The 22,767-nt window shown below is 41.2% G+C and overlaps 1 pseudogene; it reads left to right on the top strand.

The window, feature by feature from the left end:
• The window catches only part of LOC105806112, a 79,889-nt pseudogene extending 57,951 nt beyond the window's left edge, over positions 1-21,938 (top strand).
• Positions 21,939-22,767: the final 829 nt, after the last annotated feature.

Raw genomic sequence — 22,767 nt, 5'->3', positions numbered from 1 at the left:
TAAAGCCGATTAATATGCTTCCTATCAAAAAAATGCTTTACAAAGTCTTGACTATCGATATTTTAACCAGCTTTTCCTTTTGTGTTTTGAATGAAAGACACAGATATGGACCACTGAGTTTCCTGGAGAGACTCTAACAGTTGGGGAGAAGTCCAGGGGTAAGGTAACTCAGAGACATGAACCTGCAGCAAAATGGAAATTCTTCAAATGAGGCATCAGGAGAAGCAACAGGTAAGAGCAACTGGCAACTGGAGACATCCTTTTTATCCTCTGGGCTAGAAACATACTGGCAGAAGCTTTAACTAACTAAATGTACTTGCAAGTTCTGCGAAGGGAGCGATCATATTGCATCAGGGTCACTTTTCCTAACACATTACTTTGCAAACAAGCTCCTAGGACCTTGTAAAATATTGAATTCTGAACCCTCAATATAAGCATAAAAATGCCAGCACGTCCATTACATATCCCAACTATAAAAAAAATGAGTTTAACTATTCACTGAAATGGAAACTCCAATACTATTTATGATTTATGAGAGCATGCAATATTCATTTTGAAAGACTTAAAGCCTCAAGGAGGTATTTATCCAAAATTAGCATCCAGTAACAGCACGCTGGGATATCCCTGTTTTGGCAGCATCTGTAGCCAGATCTTGTTACAGTTAATAAATCTAGTGCTGGAGCCACTGACCTCAGGAAGACAGATGTCCTCTCCAACAGCAGGTCCACATTCTGGGCAATGAGAAATGTGCTTGATTAAATTGCCTCGAGGCTTGGTCTGTTTGCTCAGGTATCTGGCCAGCATAGTGACCCCTTCACGGAGAATGGAGTTTTCATCTCTTCTCTAAATAAATTACTCTGTAATTAACTGAGCATTACATTTTCCAAAAGAAATGTTTGCTTGGCCAAATACAATACAATACCATTTGTTGACTTGCACATTAATTAATCCAAAATTTACTGAATACCTACTTGTTAGGCCATGGAGATACAAATATCAATGACAAGGAATCTCTTTCTTCAATAAGCTTAACACAATTGTCCAATAATTGTTTGAAGGACCCAGAATAGATCTTCTGTCTGTATTTTATCCTTCCAGCTCAATCTTCAAAGCCTATTTCAGGTCTCATCACCTCGTTCATTCATTCAGAAAACCTTTATTGGTTTCCCAAAATTGTGTTAGGCACTGGAACTTCAAAGATGAAGATAATACAGTCCCCATCACCAGGAGCTTCTAGCATTGTAGGGAGGAGGTAAGCAAGGCAGACAGGACCAGATCATGGAAGACGCTGTAAGCCAGGCTAACCAAGAAGTATGGGTTTTATCTCACAGCAGTGAGGAGCCATTAGACAATCTAAAGAATAGAGAAGAATGATTAAATTTTCATTTTGAGAAAATTAGTTTGACAATGATAAGGAAAATAGATGGTAAGGAAGTGTGGCCGGAGGGAAGGAGACCAAAAGGGAGGAAAAATAAAATTCCAAAGCTATTAAAGAAATAGAAATAACAAGATGTAGTAATAAGTTGAATGTGAAGACTGAGGAAAAAGTCTAGGATGACTTCTAATATTCTAGCATGGGTGGTATTAGCGAAAGGAGAAGGAGGAACCAGGTTAGTGGAAAAAATGAGTTCAAATTTGATCATGTTCCGTTGCAGGTGCCTTTGGAACATCTAGGTGTCAACATCAAGTTCGCTGCTTAAATGTTTGCCTGAAACTCATGGAAGAGATAAGGATTCAGGAGTCATCACCTTATAGATGGTAGCTGAAACATGATTATGAATGACACTGCCAATTCTGTAGCCATCCCATGCTACTCCCTGGTCCGAAATCATCCAGCGTTCATTTTTTTATCAATTTATTATTCATTAATTCATTCCTTCTTCGACCGACTAATACATATAGAACTCATATCATATTCTAGGTAATGTGAAAGGATCTGGATGCATATCGATGAATAAGCCTTGATTCCTTACCCTCAAAGATCTCATAACCTGACTGTATATTACAAACCGACTAATTGTCTAATTATGTAATTCTGTGTGTCTAAGTCTTATGTCTCTAAGAAGAGGATAAACTCTCCAAAGTAAAGGACAGTCTCTTAAGCTCCTTTTTAAAAATCCCAATGAAGATCTGGCATAAAGTTCTGCTTTTTATAGATGTTCAACGTAAATCTTGAGTGATAGACTAGTTACTTATTTAAAAACAGACCTATTTATTTATTTTAAAATAGTTTTGGGGGAAAGGTGCTAACTAGAAGAAACAGTCTCTGACTTATGATGGTTCTACTTATGATTTTTTGCTTCAAGGGCGTGAAAAAAATCTGCATTGAGTAGAAATCACACTTTGAATTTTGAACTTTGATCTTTCCCCAGGCTAGCAATGTGCCTTACAGTAGTCTCTCATGGTGCTGGGCATGGCAGTGAGTCACAGCCCCCAGTCAGCCAACCGATCACGAGGGCAAACGACCAACACGCTGCGGTGTACTGTGTTGCAGATGATTTTGCCCAACTCTAAGTGTTCTGAGCACAAGGCTAAGCTATGATGTTCAGAAAGTTAGATGTCTTAAATGCGTTTTTGACTTATTTTCAACATGAGTTTCTTGGGACATAACCCCATTTTAAGTCGAAGAACATCTGCATTAAGTTTTCATCACAAAAAATTTAGTTTGAGAGGCCAAGGTTGAAGGACTGCTTGAGGCCAGGAGTTTGAAACCAGCCTGGGCAACATAAAGAGACCCTGCCTGTACAAAAAATTTAAAAATGAGCTGGGCATTGTGGCACATGCTTGTAGTCCCAGCTACTCAAGAGACTGAGGTAGGAGCATCACTTGAGCACAAGAGTTCAAGGTTACAGTGAGCTATGATCACACCACTGCACTCCAGCCTGGGCAACAGAGTGAGACACTGTCTCTTAAAAAAAAAAAAATTAGAAACAATATTAAAAAGATAAAGAAAACAATAATCATGTTCTACATACTATCCACTATTCATATTTTATATAAAATACTCAATCTTTTCTCTAACTCTAAAAACATGCTTTTATTACATTTTTTGTAAAATGGGTAATATTAAACATGTTTTCATGCCACTTTCTTTTTATTTATTAATGCTATCTCATGAAGGTACTCCCATGCCATTAAATATAGATTTTCATCATTATTTTTAAACTGTTTCATTGTATGACATACCATAATTTACTCCGCAAGTTCTATATTAATGGAAACTTAAGTTGTTTTCAAATGTTCACTACTATACAAAGTGTAATGATGAACATCTTTGTACTTAAGGCTTTGTAAATTGTGTGTGATCTTTTCCATATAATAACTTCCTAGAAATTGGTTTTTGTTTCTAAGACTTCCTGGGTATGTTATCAAATTGCTCTTCGAGTATGAAACTATGTCCACCTAGGGTTTGAGTTTCAAAATCCTAATTAAGGTTCTTTACAAAGACTATGTAGGGGCCAAAGGCAGAGACCTGTGAGTTTTTAAAAATTGAAATAATAGCATATATACATAAAAGTTCACAAATCAAAAATAAGCTTGATAAAAATTTATAAAATGAACCCACACAAAACCCAGATTAGGAAAGAGAACACTACCAATCCCCAGAAGCCCTTTCCTGCCTCCTCCCAGTCACTACACACCATTGCCATTTTCTTCTTCGGACACTCCCAGCTGGTGACTGAGCACAGCATAGGTACTAGGGCAGGGCCTGCACATTTCTGCCCAACATGGGCCCCTCGAGGATTTTGTCAGAGCTACATCTCAGTCTGAGGCTCCTCCTACCGTATCCCCCTTCCTTCCCTCTCATTTCACCACGGCCTAAAGACTTTCCCTGACTACTCCTGCTCCTTTTCCCTTTTGTCCTTAAACAGGTATAACCTACAACAAATCTCTTGCACTTCTAACCTTGCTTTGATGTCTGCTTTCCAAAGGAAGCAGTCATTACAGTCAGTACTGAAAGTGGTCTGAAACGACAAGCCCAGTTTGGGGACTGAGCCACATGCCTCCCGGCTGGCAAGGAAAACCCCCACCCAGGTGGTATGCGGGCAGGGACAGTCCCAGTCACAAGGGCTAACCCAGTTGCTAAAAATATCACCAGTTGTGACTTGACAGTGACATCGTAGTGGAGAATGCACTGGCTTGAGAGACGATTCAAGCCTTTGGAAAGCATGGGGCCCAGGGGATGGGGAGACAGCACATATGAAGACAATGGAATTAGCTGATTGTTGAAAAGTGGCATTGACATCCTACAGAGGAACAACTGAAAACAGAGGGCACTTAACAAGCAGTTATGGCTAAGTGTGAGAACCAGAGGGCCTCCTTGGTGGCTCATAGAGTGCAAGAGCTAGCACAACTGAGGGACAAACTTCTGACAGTTAGGGCTAAAGAGCCCCCCAAATGGTTGAATGCTCAGTCAAGGCAGGTCTGTTATGCCCTGGCTGAGAAAACCTGGGGCCCTGAAATGTGGGATGGGAAAATCTGGTTGGATACCTTCAAAGATGACATCACTGCAGACTCCCTCGTATCCCCAGAATCTGCATAGGTGGCCCACCCCTGCCTGTACAGGAAGACACTGCAGAGGCCTCTCTGCTCCAGGCAATAGGTGCCCCCCTCAGGAGCTGTGCCCACCTCCTCTCCTGGCTGCCAGGTCAATAATTCAGGTTAAATCCCAGCATAATTTGACTGGTGACATGCCGGACCTGACAAGGGCACTAATGATCCTCCCTAGCTCATACTAGGCTCTAGGGAACATCAACATGACCAGCTGAAAAAGGAAGAAAAAGCCCACGCTTAGTTTACAGATGGGGCAGCTTGATGTGGGGGTGCCAACTTTGTCACTGGAACTGGCTCAATGGGCACACGAATGGAGTGGCCACACTAGTAGAGACAGAGGCTACATAGGGACCCAAAAGCATGGACTCCCACTTATTAAACCTGACCTGCTGTTGCTGCCTTCAAATATCCAACCTGTCAGCAACAGAGATCAACACTCAGCCCCTGATATAGCTCTATTCTTTGAGGACAGCCACTAATAATAAGTTGACCATTGGGCCGCTTCTGTCCTGGAGGAGGCAGAGTTTCATTCCCAGACAAACAGACACTCAGAGCCACAGTCATCACCACTACACAGGGACTTACAGAGAGTTGGATCCGCAGGCCTGGAATCTCACACAGCATAGCATCTGACCAGGCGACCCAGATGTTGTGGTCTGAATGTTTGTGTTTCTCCAAAATTCATATGTTGAAATCCTAACCCCTAAGGTGATAGTATTAGGAGATGGGGCTGGGGGAGGTGATTAGGTCATAGGGCAGAGCCCTCATGAGTGGGATTAGTGCCCTTATAAAAGAGGCTTGAGGGAGGTTGTTTCTCTTTTCTGCCTTGTGAAGACACAACTAGAAGGCACCCTTTATGAGGAAACAGGCCCTCACCAGACACTGAGCCTGGTGGAGCTCAAGTGCCCCACTTGGGTGCTCTTGGCACTCTGTTGTTGAACTGTGACTGGGAATGGACAAGAGCAGCAATCCCAGCCCAAGAAGGATGTGGGCACCAAAAGCTCACGTCCCTCAGAATGGAGGAACATGGGGGAGCTGCTCCCTGAACCTGTGCAGAGAGGTAGATCTGAGAAGCAAAGCGTGGATTGCGGCAGCCACTGATAGGTGCACTGTTCAAATTTCCCTTCAAGAAAGAACTTAATTATCAGCTGCAAGGAGAGCAATTAGCTGAGAGTCTCCAGTTGCAGCACCTTTGAGATCTGCTGCAATATTTGAGCTGAGGCTGTGATTTTTCCCAGCAGTCCCCAGCCAATGACTTGAGTAGGGCAAGGGTTGCCAGCACCCTCCCTTATGTTTGGGAACTTGCTACCCAAACCCCCTAAACCCAACCATAGGGTTCCAACAGGATCAGTCATGATCTTATGTGTCCTGGGTCCCATGGCCAAAAGTGAATTAGTAGAAGGATGGCTGGGGAGGTGGCATGTGCCTATACATGCCACCTCCAGCTACTCGGGAGGATCACCTGAGCCCAGGAGTTCAAGGCTACAGTGAGCTATGATGATGCCACTGCACTCCAGCCTAGGCAACGGAGTGAGACCCTGTCTCTAAAAAAATAAAATTTAATTTAAATTAAACAATAAAATAAAATAAATAAGATAAAAAGAAAAGGATGGATGCTCAAGTTAGGCCACTCATATTCCTTCCCCTGGATTTTTTTTTAAAGTGTAACTGAGAAGAGAGTCCCTCCCAGTGGAGGAAGTTGCAAGAGATAGACTCAGGAGCTGTTGGTTTCTGGCCATGCGAGGAAACCCGTCTGCAGTGAGCAAGAATGAAATCAACACACACCGAAGCACAGAGACGGGAGACAGGGAGTGCCTGCCATGTTTGGGTTTTGAGGTCCAGCTGCACCAGCTCTCCTGGGGTTTGACTGTTCCAACCTTTCCTTCTATTGGGCAGGACAGTCTGGTCTGCTTCCAATAAACATTCTAATTGGAATCAGCAATCTAGCATACGTGACCAAACGAATTCTGACACACATTTAGAAATATCCTTCTTGCCTGATGTCTGTTATTACAATAAAAAAAAAGAAATATCCTGCACCTATTTTATATTAATAGTTAATATAGAGTGGGCTGATGGTTTATTGTGGGCTAAGCACTTTACATATATTAATTCTTTTATTCCTCCCAGCAACGATGGGTCCACCCTCTGCTATTATTTTCCCCAATTTACATATAATGAGACCAAGGCTACTTTATTTCAGAATCAAGAATAAATAAGGTGTTTTACCACACGACCTTATATTTGGGGCTCCAGAGAGCAGAGACTTTGGAGATGTGCAATCCTTAGTGTTCTAGTCTCTTACCCAGTGATGACGTCTCTGCTTCATGGCATGAGCAAGACAGGTTTGCAGCCACAGGTGTCCTCCAGCTCCTCGGAAAAGGCCATTTTAAGGAATAAGGAGAGCAGCATTACACATAAGCAGAACTGATAATTTCCTACACATACACACTTAAGAATCTTAAACCGGTATTTCGACAAGTATGAGTACTTCCATGGTCAGAACGTATAAACTGGGGCCATCCTGGAAATCCAAGAAGTAAGGATGCCACAGGGACCCACTGATAGAGACTCCTTGAAAGCCAGATCCCACCTTCACAGAGGCCTGAAATCCAAAGTTAGTGATCCACTGGTTTGTGGGAAGCATCCACATGACCTTTGCTGCTCTCTTTGAAAATAAAGCACTCTGGCCTGGCGCGGTGGCTCACACCTGTAACCCCAACACTCTGGAAGGCTGAGGTGGGAGGATCACTTGTTCCAGACCAGCCTGGGCAGCATAGTGAGACTCCATCTCTACAAAAAAAAAAATTGTTTTTAAATTAGCCAGGTGTGGTGGCGCACGCCTGTAGTCCCAGATATTCAGGAGGCTGAGGTGGGAGGATCGATTGAGGCCAGGAGTTCGAGGTTACAGTACGCTATGATCCAGCCACTGCACTCCAGCCTGGGCGGCAGAGTAAGACTCTGTCTATAAAAAAAGAAAATTAAATACTCTGGAGAGGTATGATTAGGTATCACTCTTCTCACCTCAAGGGTGAGAAGAGTAAGAAGGATGGAGAATAAAGAAGAATGAAGAGGCCTGAAGTAGTAGAAGGTGGGGAAAGGCCTTCCAACCCCACCACTAAATGGAACTTTTGTGAGCACCAGGACTCTCCCTCTAGATCAATGCTGTCCAACAGAAATATAATGTGAGCCATATATTTCATGAAAATTTTTCCAGTAGCCACATTAAAAACTTTTTTTCTAAAAACAGGTGAAATTAACTTTAATATATTTATTTAATCCAATATATCAAAAATATTATCATTTCAACTGGTGGGCAATTAAAAATTATTAAAGGGCAATTTTACATTCTGTTTTTCACATCTTTGTTTTTTGTTTTTTTGGCTTTTTTGGGTTTTTTTGTTTTTTGGTTTTTCTTTTGAGACAGAGTCTCATTCTGTTGCCTGGGCGAATGCTGTAGCGTCAGCCTAGCTCACAGCAACCTCAAATTTCTGAGCTCAAGCAATCCTCCTGCCTCGGCCTCCAGAGCAGTCGGGAATACAGGCATACACCACTACACCTGGCTAATTTTTTTTCTATTTTTAGTAGAGACAGGGTCTTGCTCTTGCTCAGGCTGGTCTCAAACTCCTGACCTCAAGCAGTCCTCCCGCCTCAGACTGCTAAGAGTGCTAAGATTATAGGCGTGAGCCTCTGTGCCGGCCTACTTTTTTTCAAATGTCTTTGAATGTTAGTGTATTTTACACTTACAGCAAATCTCAATTCAGATACTAAATTCTCATCAGAAATACTTGAGCTATATCTAGATTTCATGAAATTGGAAATTGAAAAAGTTGTTCAAAATATAATTAAAAATTTCTAATAACAATCAAGTATCCATTTTTAAATTTAAGCTAATTAAAATTAATGAAATTAAAAATTCAGTTCCTTGGTCACAGTAGCCACATTTCAAGTGCTCAGTGGCCATGGGTGGTACTTGTGTTGGACAGCACTGACAGAGAACATTCCATCAGTGCAGAAAGTGCTCTGGGAGTATGCCGTTCTAGATGGTTCCAGCCTTGGCCCCGCAGAGTTAGAAGTGAGCTATGTACACAAAACAAGTTCCCCAACTTCCCAGAGGTCTTTGGATGCCTCTCCCTAGACTCCCGGACTAAGACTGCTGAAGAGGTCTGCCCCCTCCCCTCCGACCGGGGTCCTCACCCCACGCCTGGCAGGGCAGTTAAGAGCAAGCACTCCGCAATCTCTGGAGTCTCAGAGATCCCAGTTTTAATCTCAGCTCATCACTTACCAGTAATTTGACTTCCAACAGGTTAATTAACTTCTCTCAGCCTTACTTTTTTCATTAATAAATGAATGATAACATTGTAAGGGTAGCATGAGGAGTACACGAGGTAATGTGCACAAGGCATTTATTTTCACAATGCCTTGCACACAGAAAATAATGAATGGTAGTTATTATCGGACAAAAACCCAAACCCTTCTGTATTTGCTTTTGTATGTGCTTCCCCAGGACGTGTCTGCCCCCGCTGCCGGCTTTTCCTCCGTGTTCGGAGGCAGGCTCAGGAGTCAGGGATGGGAACTGGGGAAGGCGCTGCGCTCCCCGGGGCTTGGTCAGTTTAGGGCGCATTCTCGCTGCTGCTAACTTCAGCTCTTCCCTCCCTGCTTATCAATTCAGACTGCTTTTGCTCTGGAACTCCAAGTCCCACACAGCACCCCCCCCTTCTTCTCTGACCTAGAACAAATGATTAACCACACAAAACAGCCATCAACACTCTTTCCAAGGACATCAATGACCTCATTAAGTCTGAACCCACGACACTTTCTCCTCACCCCCACAGCATGTGACGCTGGTCCTTCTCCCCCTGCTCGCCTGGCGGGCCTGTAACATCCCGCAGACCATTCCTGCCCCGCCCTGCTTTTTCACAGGCGGATCTTCCCTTTACTGCTCCCTAGGCCTGAGCCTTCTCCAAGCCACAATCTCACTTGGGCGATTTCATTTACCCCTAGGCCTCACCTTGGTGGCCCTAAACTCACGACTCCCAAACCTGTGCCTCCTGCACAGCCCACCTCTGAATTCATCCTTGTTCCCCTCAAACCCCACAGGTTCCCCCTTGCTGTGGGGGGGTGAAGGGAACACACAGCAACTACAAGCTCTCGTGTGCTCCTCCTGTGCCAGGGACCTCATTTAACCTTCATGATGACTCTGGGAGGAAGGAATTTCGATCTCCATTTTATAGCTAGGAAAAACAAGGCTCGGAAGAGAACGAAACCCGAATCCATGCTCTTTTCAATCCATAGGTCTGCCTCCCACGAATCACTGAACAGATGGCAGCTCTCTGCAGGGATGGATTACATACTACCTGCCCTCTCAAGGTTTGCAGTTCAGGGAGAGACAGAAAAGATATACGTAAATACAGTAGTAGGGAAAGGGCCGTGATAGGGTCTTGGGGTCAGGAAAAGCTCCACCAAAAAGAAGACATCTATGCTGAATCAAGGACTAGTAGGAATTATATGGGTAGAGAATAGAGTAGGGAAGGTGACCTCACGCAGAGGGAGGTGACAGCAGTGAATGCAAATGCCTGAAAATAGGGGAGAGAGAGTTGGGACACTGCAAGCAGTTCAGTGTGGCAGGAGCCAGAGCGGGAGCTGGAGAAAGAGGTAAGCAGAGACCAGCTAGAATCCAGGTTGAGGTGCAGGAAAGCATTCAAAGTTTCCAAGCAGAGGCAGGGCAGGTTCAGAGTAGCATGTGAGAAAGAATCACTGTGGCTGCAGTGCAGAGAATGGACCCAGGAGGGGCTCGGGTGGGGTGGGGAGACAATTAGCAGGCCACTGCCTGAGTCCAGATGAGAGATGGTGATGGTGCAGATTAAGGTAGAGGCCCTCTCGATGAAGAGGAGTAGAGAGCTATCCAGGACGTAGACCGCACAGGACTTGGTGGTGGAGTAGATGGGCAAGTGTGGGGGAGGAGAATGCATTTCACGGGGGATGTGTTGAGTTGAGGTGCCAGTGGGCTACCCAGATCAGGATGTCAGGCAGACAGCTCAGGAGAAAGAACTATTTGGGATAGAGGCAGAGGGAGTACATAAATAATCCAAAGGGACAGAAAGCGAGAGGTGAAGCAGGCTGAAGGAGCTCTGAGGAACACCAGCATTGGGAGGTGAGTACAAGAAGAAAGACTTTAAAGGAGAACTGAGAACAAGAAGCCAGAGAGGTAGGAGAAAAACCAAAAAAGTGTTGTCTCCTGGAAGCAAAGGGAGGAGAGGAGAGGACATAAAGACACTGCAAGTGTTACCAGTCTCAACAACAGGGAGGTTATTAGTGCTCTTGTTGGAAAAGTCTAAGTGGAGTGTGGCTGGCAAAAGCCAGTCCGTGGCGGGTTGAGGAGAGATTGGGTGGTATGCAAATGTGGGTGGTAGGGTATACCACTGGTTAAAGATGTCTGCTTGCAATAAGTTCACTATGAATCAGATGATGAATATAAAGTAATTAGCACAATGCATGGTATATAACACTAATTCAATAAGTGGTAGCTATTACTACCCATCAAAGAAAACTCATCAAAGATATACATGCAAATGGTTCAAAAAAGCAACAATCGTCTGGATCACCCTTTCCCAGCCAAGAGGCAACCACTTTGAACTGCTTCTGTGTTGTGGTAACCTCCACACTACTCATTAACCTCCTAATATAACTCTCTTGATTTATCAGCCTTAGACTTTATCTATTAGTTTCCTGATATGCTGAATAAGAATTTAGTTCACTTTTTAATTTTTTTTTTTTTTTTTGGTAGAGACAGGGTCTTGCTATGTTGACCAGGCTGGTCTTGAACTCCTAGGCCCAAGGGATCCTCCTGCCTCCATCCACCCCGCAAAGTGTTGGGATTACAGGTGTAAGCCACCTTGCATGGACAAGAATTTAGTTTACTTATACCCCTTTTTTACTCTGTCTCCTCCAAAGTGGTTGTATCACCATCCTCAGCTTCTCCACTGACCACCTTCACAACCTACTTAGGCTCCATTTTTCATTCCATTAATCATAGATAGCATCTCTTGACTACCTACTTTTAAGATAAGGACCTTAGTAGTCTACTCTTCTCATCACCTCTCAAGGGGGAAGTTTTATTTTAGTTTTGTTTTATTTTGTTTTTAGAATGTGAAAGATTCTTGAATAGGCCTAAATGGAAAAGAATCAATGGAAGTGAACAATTGAAGATAGATGACCAAACAGTTGTTGGTGTGAGGTCCCTGAAGAGCCAGAGGAGGATGAGTTTAGAGTCCAGTGTGGGACACTTCTCCATAATGACACCACCAATTTCCTAGCATTAGTCCTGGAATCTTCTGAGACCTATGAAACACCTTTGCACCCTGGATACAATCAGTTATAAAATTCTGAGGCCAGGCGCTGTAGCTCAAGCCTCTAATCTAAGCACTTTGGGAAGCCAAGGTGGGAGGATCACTTAAGGCCAGGAGTTCGAGATCAGTCTGAGCAAGAGTGAGACACTGTCTCCACAAAAAATAGAAGAATTAGCCAGGCATGGTAGCATGTGCCTATAGTCCCAGCTTCTCAGGAGGCTGAGGCAGGAGGATCCCTTGGGCCCAAGAGTTTAAAGTTGCAGTGAGCTATGATGATGCTGCTATACTCTAGCCCGGGCAATAGAATCTGTCAAAGGTTATCTAAAAAAAAAAATTTCATAGATTCACTTCTTCAATTTCCATCTTTCTATTCTTTTCTCTCTTGCTCATGGCTTTAGTTCAGGCTTTCATCATTTCTGACTTGGACAATAAACTTCTAGCTGATCTTTCTCTCTCCTCACTTTTCCCACTCAAGTCTATCTTACCCTGATGCCAGGTTAATCTTCTTGAAGCAGAGTTCTCATCACCCTACTCCCTTGCTCCAACTTTGCAGGCTGGCTTTCACGGCCTTCCACCACGTGGTCCCAGCCCGGCATTATGAAAGGTCCAATCAGGGAATAGTGGGGACAGAGGTCAAGGGTAAGAGGAGCATATTTCTTAAGTACAAGTGTAGTTTCTCGGGCCCATTGTTCAACAAGAGCTTCAGGGCCCTTTCAAAGGACGTGGAGACTGGTTGGGCGGCCCAAATGTGTCCACTGCAAAGTCAAATGACCAAAGCATGGGCTCTGGTTCAGAAATTCTCTTAACATTTCCTTCGGAAATTCACAAAAGAAGAAATACAAACAGCCAATAAAAGTATTTGAAAGTTCAACATCACTAGTCTAGAATGGCAGGCATGAGAACGATGTGTTCCATTTTTTAAAGGGCTTCCTCTGTATCCATTATTAAACGAAATCAGTGGCTGGACAGTTTAGCTGGCAGCTGCTTTCCCCTCCTTCTCTGATCTGAGTCATTTGGGCAACTGGATATGCCTGGCTCAGGGCACCAACAGCATAGAGAATGTGAGGTATGTACCTCTGTGTCACAGAAACTCTGACACTGAGCAAGATTATTTTTAGAGGTGACCTTCTAGGTTCCACGGAAAAGTAAACAGACAGATGCACATGATTTCCTCTGAGAGACCCGTGGTAAACTAATCGGCACACATGCACTCACTGTTACCCTGTGTCAGGTGAGAAGCTTTATCGAAAGCTCGAAACCAGCCAGGATAAAGACAGGAGTAACCATGTGAAAGTTCACGTCATCTACTCACTCAGTCAGAAAACTGCAGGCGAGACAACTTACCCATTCCAAATTCTTGGAAAACATGTTTTTAATAAAATTTCAATACTTCCCCATGGAAATATTTCTAAAACTTATTATTTAATTCCTTGCCTTTCATTTTTTATTATTCTTTTTGTTATTAACTTTGATGTTTTCCCTGTGTACTGTGTGTTTATTATTTTAAGTGAACATGATTAAAAAAACATAGAAAAACCTCCATAATCCTATCCCTTACATATTATCTTTATATCTATATATCTATACTTATCTTTATATCTATATATAAGCAAAAAAAACATGGCCTTATAACGTTCTTTTAGCATCTAGCACTATATCTTGGGCACCTTTTCATGTTGGTATATATAGGTCTCATTCTATTGATGGACATTTCAGTCATTTCAAATGTTTTACTATTACAAACAATGCAGAAGTGAGCATCTCTGGGCACATGTATGAAAAGGTTCTGTTGGACAACTTCTGGGAAGAAGAATTTCTGGATCAAAACATTTACATATTTAGAAGGTTTAAATGTAGTTATTGCCAAACTGCTCTTCACCTGTCTCCTGAAACATATGAAAATAATTTTTTTTTTTTTGAGACAGAGTCTCACTCTGTTGCCTGGGCTAGAGTGCCATGGCATCAGCCTAGCTCACAGCAACCTCAAACTCCTGGGCTCAAGCGATCCTCCTGCCTCAGCCTCCCAGAGTGCTAGGATTACGGGCCTGAGCCATCTCTCCTGGCCAAAAAGAAATTAATTTCTCATGAAGACTTAGCATCTAACACAGTATCTGGCACATAGAAGTTGTTTATTCATTGCTAGTTAGATTAAATCATCATAAATATCAGTTATTGCTCTGATTATGAAAAAGTGATGCCTCTGACACTATTAAAGTGCATTGCTCTGTCTGCCTCACTCTTAATTGTCCCAGACACTTGAGGTATTTAAGTGTTGGTAAAGCATTAGATTCATAGCAGTAGTCATAGTGTCAGCAAATATAATATAAAAGACTAGTATGTCCCACGATACACAGAACTTTTGATTGACTCCTTGCCGGCAAGCTATTTATTGTCACCTGAAATCACAGAATTCTAGAGTACACAGGAGCCTAGACATCAAATAATCCAAGTGTCTCAATTTTTTGTATGAAAAAGTGAAAGCCCAGAGAGGAAGTGATTGGCCAAAGGTTTAAGAATTACAGATTCAGGCCGGGCGCGGTGGCTCACGCCTGTAATCCTAGCACTCTGGGAGGCCGAGGCGGGTGGATCGCTCAAGGTCAGGAGTTCGAGACCAGTCTGAGCAAGAGCAAGACCCCATCTCTACTAAAAATAGAAAAATTAGCCAGGTGTGGTGGGGAGTGACTGTAGTCCCAGCTACTCGGGAGGCTGAGGCAGAAGGATCGCTTGAGCCCAGGAGTTTGAGGTTGCTGTGAGCTAGGCTGACGCCACGGCACTCACTCTAGCCTGGGCAACAAAGCGAGACTCTGTCTCAAAAAAAAAAAAGAATTACAGATTCTGGCCAGGCATGGTGGCTCACGCCTGTAATCCTAGCACTCTGGGAGGCCAAGATAGGAGGATCGCTTGAGCTCAGGAGTTCGAGACCAGCCTGAGCAAGAGTGAGACCCCCCCCATCTCTACTAAAAATAGAAAGAAATTAGCCACGAAACTAAAAAAAATAGAAAAAATTAGCCAAGAGTGGTGGCGGACGCCTGTAGTCCCAGCTACTCGGGAGGCTGAGGCAGGAGGATAGCTTGAGCCCAGGAGTTTGAGGTTGCTGTGAGCTAGGCTGATGCCACGGCACTCTAGCCCGGGCAACAGAGCAAGATTCTGTCTCAAAAAAAAAAAAAGAAAGAATTATAGATTCTACTTTAAGCACCTCTTCTTACCCATCCTCCTTTTTTGATTTGTATGCACAGATTTAGTATAATTTTATTTCATTTGACTATATCACATAAATGAGGCACGTTATTGACTGAGATCTGTTTCCTCGAGTCTTCTTAGTTCTGTCAATTTGCCTGTCTAGAGCTTTCCTTCTTGTCTTTCTAATATTTTATTCCAAGTCAGCCAAGGATTAGAAACAAGATAACCAAGCTTATTAGAACTGTATGTCAAGAGTGAACTATTAGAACTATATGTCAAGTGGTAGGATTGACTGTGAGTCTAAGGTTTTCCTATGAGTGAAACACAAGAGTTTTAATACCTTTTTATCAGCTATTTTGGCTACTCAGGACAGCTTAGGTGTGTGTGCGTGTGTGTGTATATGCACTTCTAAGCTTTAGCACTATTGCCATGTTCTGGATAGGTGAGATTATACATACATATATATAAATATTGTTATATATGGCGCATATATATATATATATATATATAGTGAAATCTTAGAAGGTATTCAGAACACTTTAGATTTAAAAACTTCTCAAATACTAAGGGAACAAGCAGCCAAAAGGTTTGTTTCAAATGTTGTTAGCATTTGGCCAAGGTCTATTTAAAGGATGGTGAAATGATTCTTTCTGCATCACTTTGCTGAGATATAATGCCAACTTTGGTTTCATCATCAGAAATTTTTGGAATAGTGTCTATGACAGTCAGAATAATGACTATCAAAGATGTCCACGTCCTAATTTCTGAAATCCATGAATATGTTACCTTATGTGACAAAAGAGAGTTTGCAGATGGGATTAAATTAAAGGTCTTGAGATAGGGAGCTTAACCTGGATCATCCATGTGGGCCCAATGTAATTACAAGGGTCCTTACAAGTGAAAGAGGGAAGCAGGAGAGTCAGAGTCAGAGGACATACGACAACAGAAGCAGAGGTCAATGATACAATCATCAGAGGAAGAGACCATGAGCCAAGGAATGCAGACAGCCTCTGGAAGCTGGAGAAGGCAAGGAAATGGATTCACCATTTCCAGAAAAGAATGCAGCCCACTACTGACACTTTAATCTTAGCCCAGTGAGAGCATTTTAGATTTCTGACTCCAAACCATAAGATAATAAATTTGTGTTATTTTAAGTTGCTAAGTTTATGGCAATTTGTTATAGCAGCAATAGAAAACTAACACAGTGTTTCACCGTAAGGCAGTGCAAGTCTAAGTTTTGACTGAAGGACAATTGTTCTCTTGTGTTTTAATCAGGGCAAACAAAGCCAAGTGCAGTGGCTTGCACCTTTAATCAAGTGTCAGCAACTTGGGAGGCTGAGGCAGGAGGATCACTTGAGGCCAGGCGTTCAAGACCAACCTGAGCCATATAGTGAGACCCTCCTCTCTAAAAACTAAGTAAATAAAAAATAAAATAAATAAATAAATAATCAGGGAAACCATCTCTTAAATATAAGTAGTAATTTAGGCTATGATATCTAAACAGTATCCAGTGAGAACTTATTAGAATTCTCTGGTTTTGTTTCCTTTTCAAAGAATTGCTGCTGTCATATCTGATAAGTGCAAATTATATGTAGAAATACAAGGCAGTGTTTATTATTTTGGAGGACATAATCATGATTAGTATCAATGTCTGCTCCCTGAAAGTGATAATAAAGGAATAAAATTTATAATCATCCTTCTTTTTACCATACAATGCTTCATATTTTAACATACATACATTATGCCAAAAAATACTTTTATATATTATTACCATTTCACTGATAAGCTTGATGACAAACCATTTCAAAAGAGTAGAACAGGAGAATATTAAGCAATTACCAAAATCACATAAATCTGTGCCATAGTTGAAGCTGGACACAATTTGATAAACTATGTTTTTCAGGATACTCTGAAAAACTGATCTGAACTGAACATAGCAGCGGCCTCACAACTTGCCTAGACATGGGGACAAAGCATTCTGGGGCTCAGACAGGACAGGGACCAGAGTAAGGTGAATGAAGCATTCATCGTGGGCACAAAACCTAAGGGGGCACCAAAAATTTTAGTAATCAAGATCAATGTTAATATATTTTCAAAGATCAAATCAACAAACTATGGCATATGGGCCAGCTGCCTGGCTTTTTTTGTAAATTAAGTTTTACCAACAACCATGGTAAGTGGAGCAGGAGAGAAATAGGGGCTAGGGAAACCAAACCCACAGTATTGCCTAAAAGACAACCAGGAAAACAAATGCACATGCTGAAAATGCATGGTAATATTCCAAAAAGAAACATAAAAAGATAAAGAATGAACAAAATGAATTTTGGGGAAAATATCTGTCACAAATATATCAAAAGGGTAATATCCTTAATGTGTACATAGTTAACACAATCAATATGAAAAATACTAATGTAACTGAGCTAAGAACATAAATTGTTAATTCAGAAAAAAGGAAAAGCAAATTGGCAATAAAAGCACTAAAAATGTTCAACCTCATTAGTAATACCTGTAAATAAAATTAAGATGACATTTTCAACTATCATATTAATTTGCTTTTAAAAGATAGCAAAGGCAGACAAATAATCTCAAGGAAAGTATAAAGTGATATAACTTCTTTGGAAGGAAATTTGGCAATATATATCAAGAGCCCAAAATATTTTGTACTTTAAGGCACAGTAATCTCACCTCTAGGAGTCCCTTCTGAGAAAATATTGTACAAATGTTGTAAAAGAGTTCCGCGCAAAGTTATTCTCCAAAGCATTAAACCTTCATTTATTCATTCAACAAATATTTATTGATTGCTTATTGGTCAATAATAAAAGTAAAAGTACATAAGACCTATTTACTTTGATCAGAAACCAAAGTGGACTTACTTATGGAAACATCTGTCTCTGACAAACAGCAAGTCAAGACACAATTTTCCCTATTGTTAGCGGCCTCAGATGGAGGTTTTTTCAGGTCTTGGTGATCACTGGGAGAAAAGAATATCAGACACATCACGTAAGCCAAGCAACGACAGCTCTTTTTTAATTGAAAGCAAAAGTACACTCTCAAGAGAGAGTGGGCAGGTTCAAAAAGAGCAGCTGCACTAGGAGGAAGTGGTTTTTGGTCTTTTGAAGTCTTACTAATTGAGAGGAGGAATATTCAAGGCTAAGGGGTTGGCTTTTACTAAGAATTTGGGTAGTAATTCCTAGAAATGGGTTCTCTCCCATTTTCATGCTTTATACGGTTGTCTCAGAACCGTCATGGTGATTTCAAGGGTGGAGAAGTTTTAAAACTGCAATGTAAATGACATTGTAATTAGCCAAAGTTCATGTAAGGTAGCAGAGATAGCTGACAAGTCACTTGAAGCCAGTTCTTGCCTGCAGTTATCAGCCCCTCTAGTTAGTTTCTGCTTGAGGGTTGTTTACTTTAACACCTGCACCCAATCTTCGAGTCCCTGCATCTGGTCTCAGCCCTGTCTCCTAGTCTCCTACTCTAACACTCTGGGTCTTTTATCATGCACTTTTCTTTTAGTAGTCATAATGATTGCTTTTGAATGTGTGATCAAAAGATAGTAAATATATCATACTCATTTGTTGAAAGTCCTATCACTTTTGAAAGAAATGGAATTTGGCATATGTTTCCAATTGAGTATAGCTTAATTTCAAACCCACACTAAGGGGAAATATGTACTCTCATACACTATAGGCAGAAATTTACATTGGCAAAACCTTATTAGAAGACTTTTTAATAATATCTACTGAATTTTTTAATATTCTTTCTCTTTAACCTAGCAATTCTACTTCTAGGAATGCATTCTATAAAAACACTCACAGAAGTATGAAAAAAATATATGCACAAAGATGTTCACTGAAATACGGTTTGTAATAATAATTAAAAAATCAGACACAACTCAATTTTCCAATATAGGGGATTGGATAAATAAATCATGTTACTTCCATTCAATAGAATAGTAGTGGGGTGCTGGTAAGCTGACTCTCCAAAAACAAACAAAACCTTGATTTGTAACATTTGCCAATTTTTATGGGGTACGTTCTCTCATCATGGCCCATTTTGAGCTACAAAGGCGAAGTTACTGAACTTGAAGTTGAAAAGAGATGTGCATATTTGGCTCTCTCAAGCCTGTACAAGCAGGTTCCAGCATATCACTGATTCAGTGGAAGGAAAGGGGGAAGGGAGGAAGGGGGCAGAGGGCAAAGGGAAAGAAGGAAGAAGAAAAAGAAAAAAAATGAGATAAATCTAATAATACTGGTAGAGGAAGATATCCAAGTTTTTTTTTTTTTTTTAGAGTCTCACTCTGTCACCCTGAGTAGACTGCAGTGGCGTCCTCCTAGCTCACGGCAACCTCAAACTCCTGGGCTCAAGTGATCCTCCTGCCTCAGCCTCCTGAGTAGCTGGGACTACAGGTGCATGCCACCATGCCCAGCTAGGCTAATTTTTCTATTTTTTGTAAAGATGGGGTCTTGCTCTTGTTCAGGCTAGTCTCGAATTCCTGACGTTAAGTGATCCTCCCACGTCAGCCTCCCAGGGTGCTATGAGCCACTATGCCTGGCCTAAGATGTATAGTTAATTGAAAAAAATTGCAAAGTATTAATGTATAGTTTTATAAAATAATATGCATAGGCTGGGCACAGTGGCTGATGCCTGTAATCCTAGTATTTTGCGAGGCTGAGGTGGGAGCATCTCTTGAGGCCAGGAGTTCAAGACCAGCCTGGGCAACTTAGCAAGACCTGTCTCTACAAAAAATAAGAAAAATTAGCCGGACATGGTGGTGTGCATCTGTAGTCCCAGCTATTCAGAGGCTGAGGTAGGAGAATCACTTGAGCCCAGAAGCTGGAGGCTGCAGTGAGCTGTGATTATGCCCCTGCACTCTAGCCTGGGGAACAGAGCAAGACCCTGTCTCAAAACAAACAAACAACGAAATTTAAAAATAATAATAAAAAATAAAAACAACAAAAACAAAAATTAAAAACTTAATCAAAATAATATACATAGAGTATACGTTAGTAAATTTATAGGAAAAAGCTAAAACCCAATATACCTGATAATCAATGTTTATAGATAAATACTGTTATCTCTGAATAATGGGGTATTTGGGAACATTTACTTTCTACATTACATATTTCTTAACGTTTGACTTTTTATAATCCATATATGTTATTATCATAATCATAAAAAATACAGTGGAAATATTTTATTTAAAAACGAAACCTACAACCAGAGGTCTTAACAAACTCTGTTAACAGGAGGACCATTTTTAAAGCAATAGCACACTGTGTTTTCAAAGGGTGCTTCCTCACACTCCGCTGCTGGGAATATAAATTGGAGTAATCTTTCTCAAGGGCAATTTGTAATACAAACCAAAGCTCTAAAAATGTGTATATCTGTTGACCTAGTGATTCTACTTCTGGGAATTTATCCTAGGAAAATGATTAAGGAGGCAAGCAAAGATTTAGCTACTAGGATATTCTTTGTATTGTTTCTGTCATATATCCTAAATGTTCAATAATAAGGAACAGATTACATAAATTATTGTAGACTCATGTAATAAAGTATTCTGCAGCCATTAACAACAACGTAGAAGTCTATTGATGTAAAAAATATGCTTACTCTGGGAGGCCGAGGCTCCTGTTTGAGCTCAGGAGTTCGAGACCAGCCTGAGCAAGAGTGAGACCCCGTCTCTACTAAAAATAGAAAGAAATAAATCGGACAACTAAAAAATATATAGAAAAAATTAGCCGGCATGGTGGCGCATGCCTGTAGTCCCAGCTACTCGGGAGGCTGAGGCAGAAGAATTGCTTGAGCCCAGGAGTTTGAGGTTGCTGTGAGCCAGGCTGATGCCACGGCACTCACTCTAGTCCGGGCAACAAAAGCGGGACTCTGTCTCAAAAAAAAAAAAAAAATATGCTTACAACTTGTTTGAAAGTGTAAAAAATAAAAGCAGATCACAAAGCCTTATTACAGTGTGATCTTTTATAAATCTAAAGCTACAGATCCTATGACTTCATTAAGTCCCTGGCCCACATTCAGTTATCTGATTTGTAGAGGGGAATATGGCTAAATGTAAACTGTGATTTTCCCAAAGCAGTTCAGTAACTTGGGCTGTGTGATTCCCACTGCCTGGAGTGGCCTTCTCTGCCCTGTGTGAGGAATTCTATTCAGGAGCCTAATTATCTCTTTATTACACCCTTGATACTAGTGTAAACTGCTAAATTGGAGGGTTATTTGGCAATATTTATTACTTTTTAAATGTGCATGGCTTTTGACCTGAATCTGCTTCTAGTAATTTATACTTGTACAAATGCTCAAAGATATATGTACTAGAATGTTTGTTATGATATTGTATTATATTAACATACATAGCAAAAAAAAAAAAGAAAATTGAAAACATACATGCCAATGAAGAGTGTTTAGGTTAAGTAAATTATGGTAAATCCAATAAAATTCTGGCCACTAAAATAAGAAAGCTCATCCTGCCACAAGTCCTTTTGTGGGGTGACATGCAGTCAGCCATTCAGGGAAAGGGACTTACCATCCTAGCACCGTGGCTTAATTTGTCCGTAACCTGGCAGAGAAGGCCCCAGCATTGGTGAATGCTGCCATGACTTATTCAAAGCCTTGAATGGCCACATTTTGGTACTAAGCCAAGGTTGAGCTTTTCCTCCAACCTCTGCTGAGATCCCTAGAGCTTTTCAGAGGCTGAAAACAATAGTGGATAGTGCTCAAACTGGTAGCTTTAAACATCTCATAGTTAAGGAAGCCGTGCTGAATGGTTTGGTGGCCACTGAGATGTGGATGTTGTTTTATAGCAGAGAGATCATAGGCAAGCGTGGCATCTTTGGCTATGTTTGAAGACCAATCTTTAACATTTGATTATATTTGACTTATTATTTGAGTGTTTTTGGACTACATGCGATCAGGTTGCTATCTGAATAAGATGTGTCAGGAAAAAAAAAAAACCTCTATACTATAGTGACATGAAAACCAATCCAAAATGTTTAAAGAAAAAAAAGCTGAACAAAGCGACCATATGTAATAACAAGTGTAGTAGTATTAATAGTTAACATTCATTAAGCATTTATTATATACCAGACATTGTGATTTGCAAAATTTCATTTAAGGCTTACCACAATCCTATCTCATCAATCTGTTTATTAGACGGATGAGAAAGTAAAATATAAAGTAGGTGAAGAATTTAATTAACTTTAATAAGCAAAGAGATTAGCTGAACTCTCTAGTGGGAAAGTGTAGAATTCCATCCTCTCAAAACAAGCAGGGAAAAACTGAAACCAGTTACCCTAAAAATTCGGTAAAGGTAAAACTTGCAGGATTCCTAAGGCATAGGAAATGCTCCAGGTTGTGAAAATAAATCCCAGTTGACATGCACCGGCTTTGAGCTCCCACTAAATGGCAGACAGATCCCAGCTATTACAAGGGCTCAGTTTGTTAACAGCTGCCCAAGTGGAACTCCCAGGAGGTGTTCCCCTTTCCTCTCCCCTCCCTAACCACATCTGGAATCTTTGACCAATAACCCTAAATCCAGAACCCCAATCTCAAAACTTTGATTGACAACCCTAAACATATAACATTAGATTAACAGACACAAAATCAATCTGTTCCCCTCCCTTGGATAAGGATTACAATCCCAAATAACCACAATAAAGAAATTAATATAGTTTGG

The sequence above is a fragment of the Propithecus coquereli genome, unplaced genomic scaffold, assembly GCF_000956105.1.
Source record: "Propithecus coquereli isolate 6110/MARCELLA unplaced genomic scaffold, Pcoq_1.0 Scaffold138, whole genome shotgun sequence".
Lineage (NCBI taxonomy): Eukaryota > Metazoa > Chordata > Mammalia > Primates > Indriidae > Propithecus > Propithecus coquereli.
Note: the sequence above shows the minus strand (reverse complement) of the source record. Positions and strands in the feature narration are given on the sequence as shown.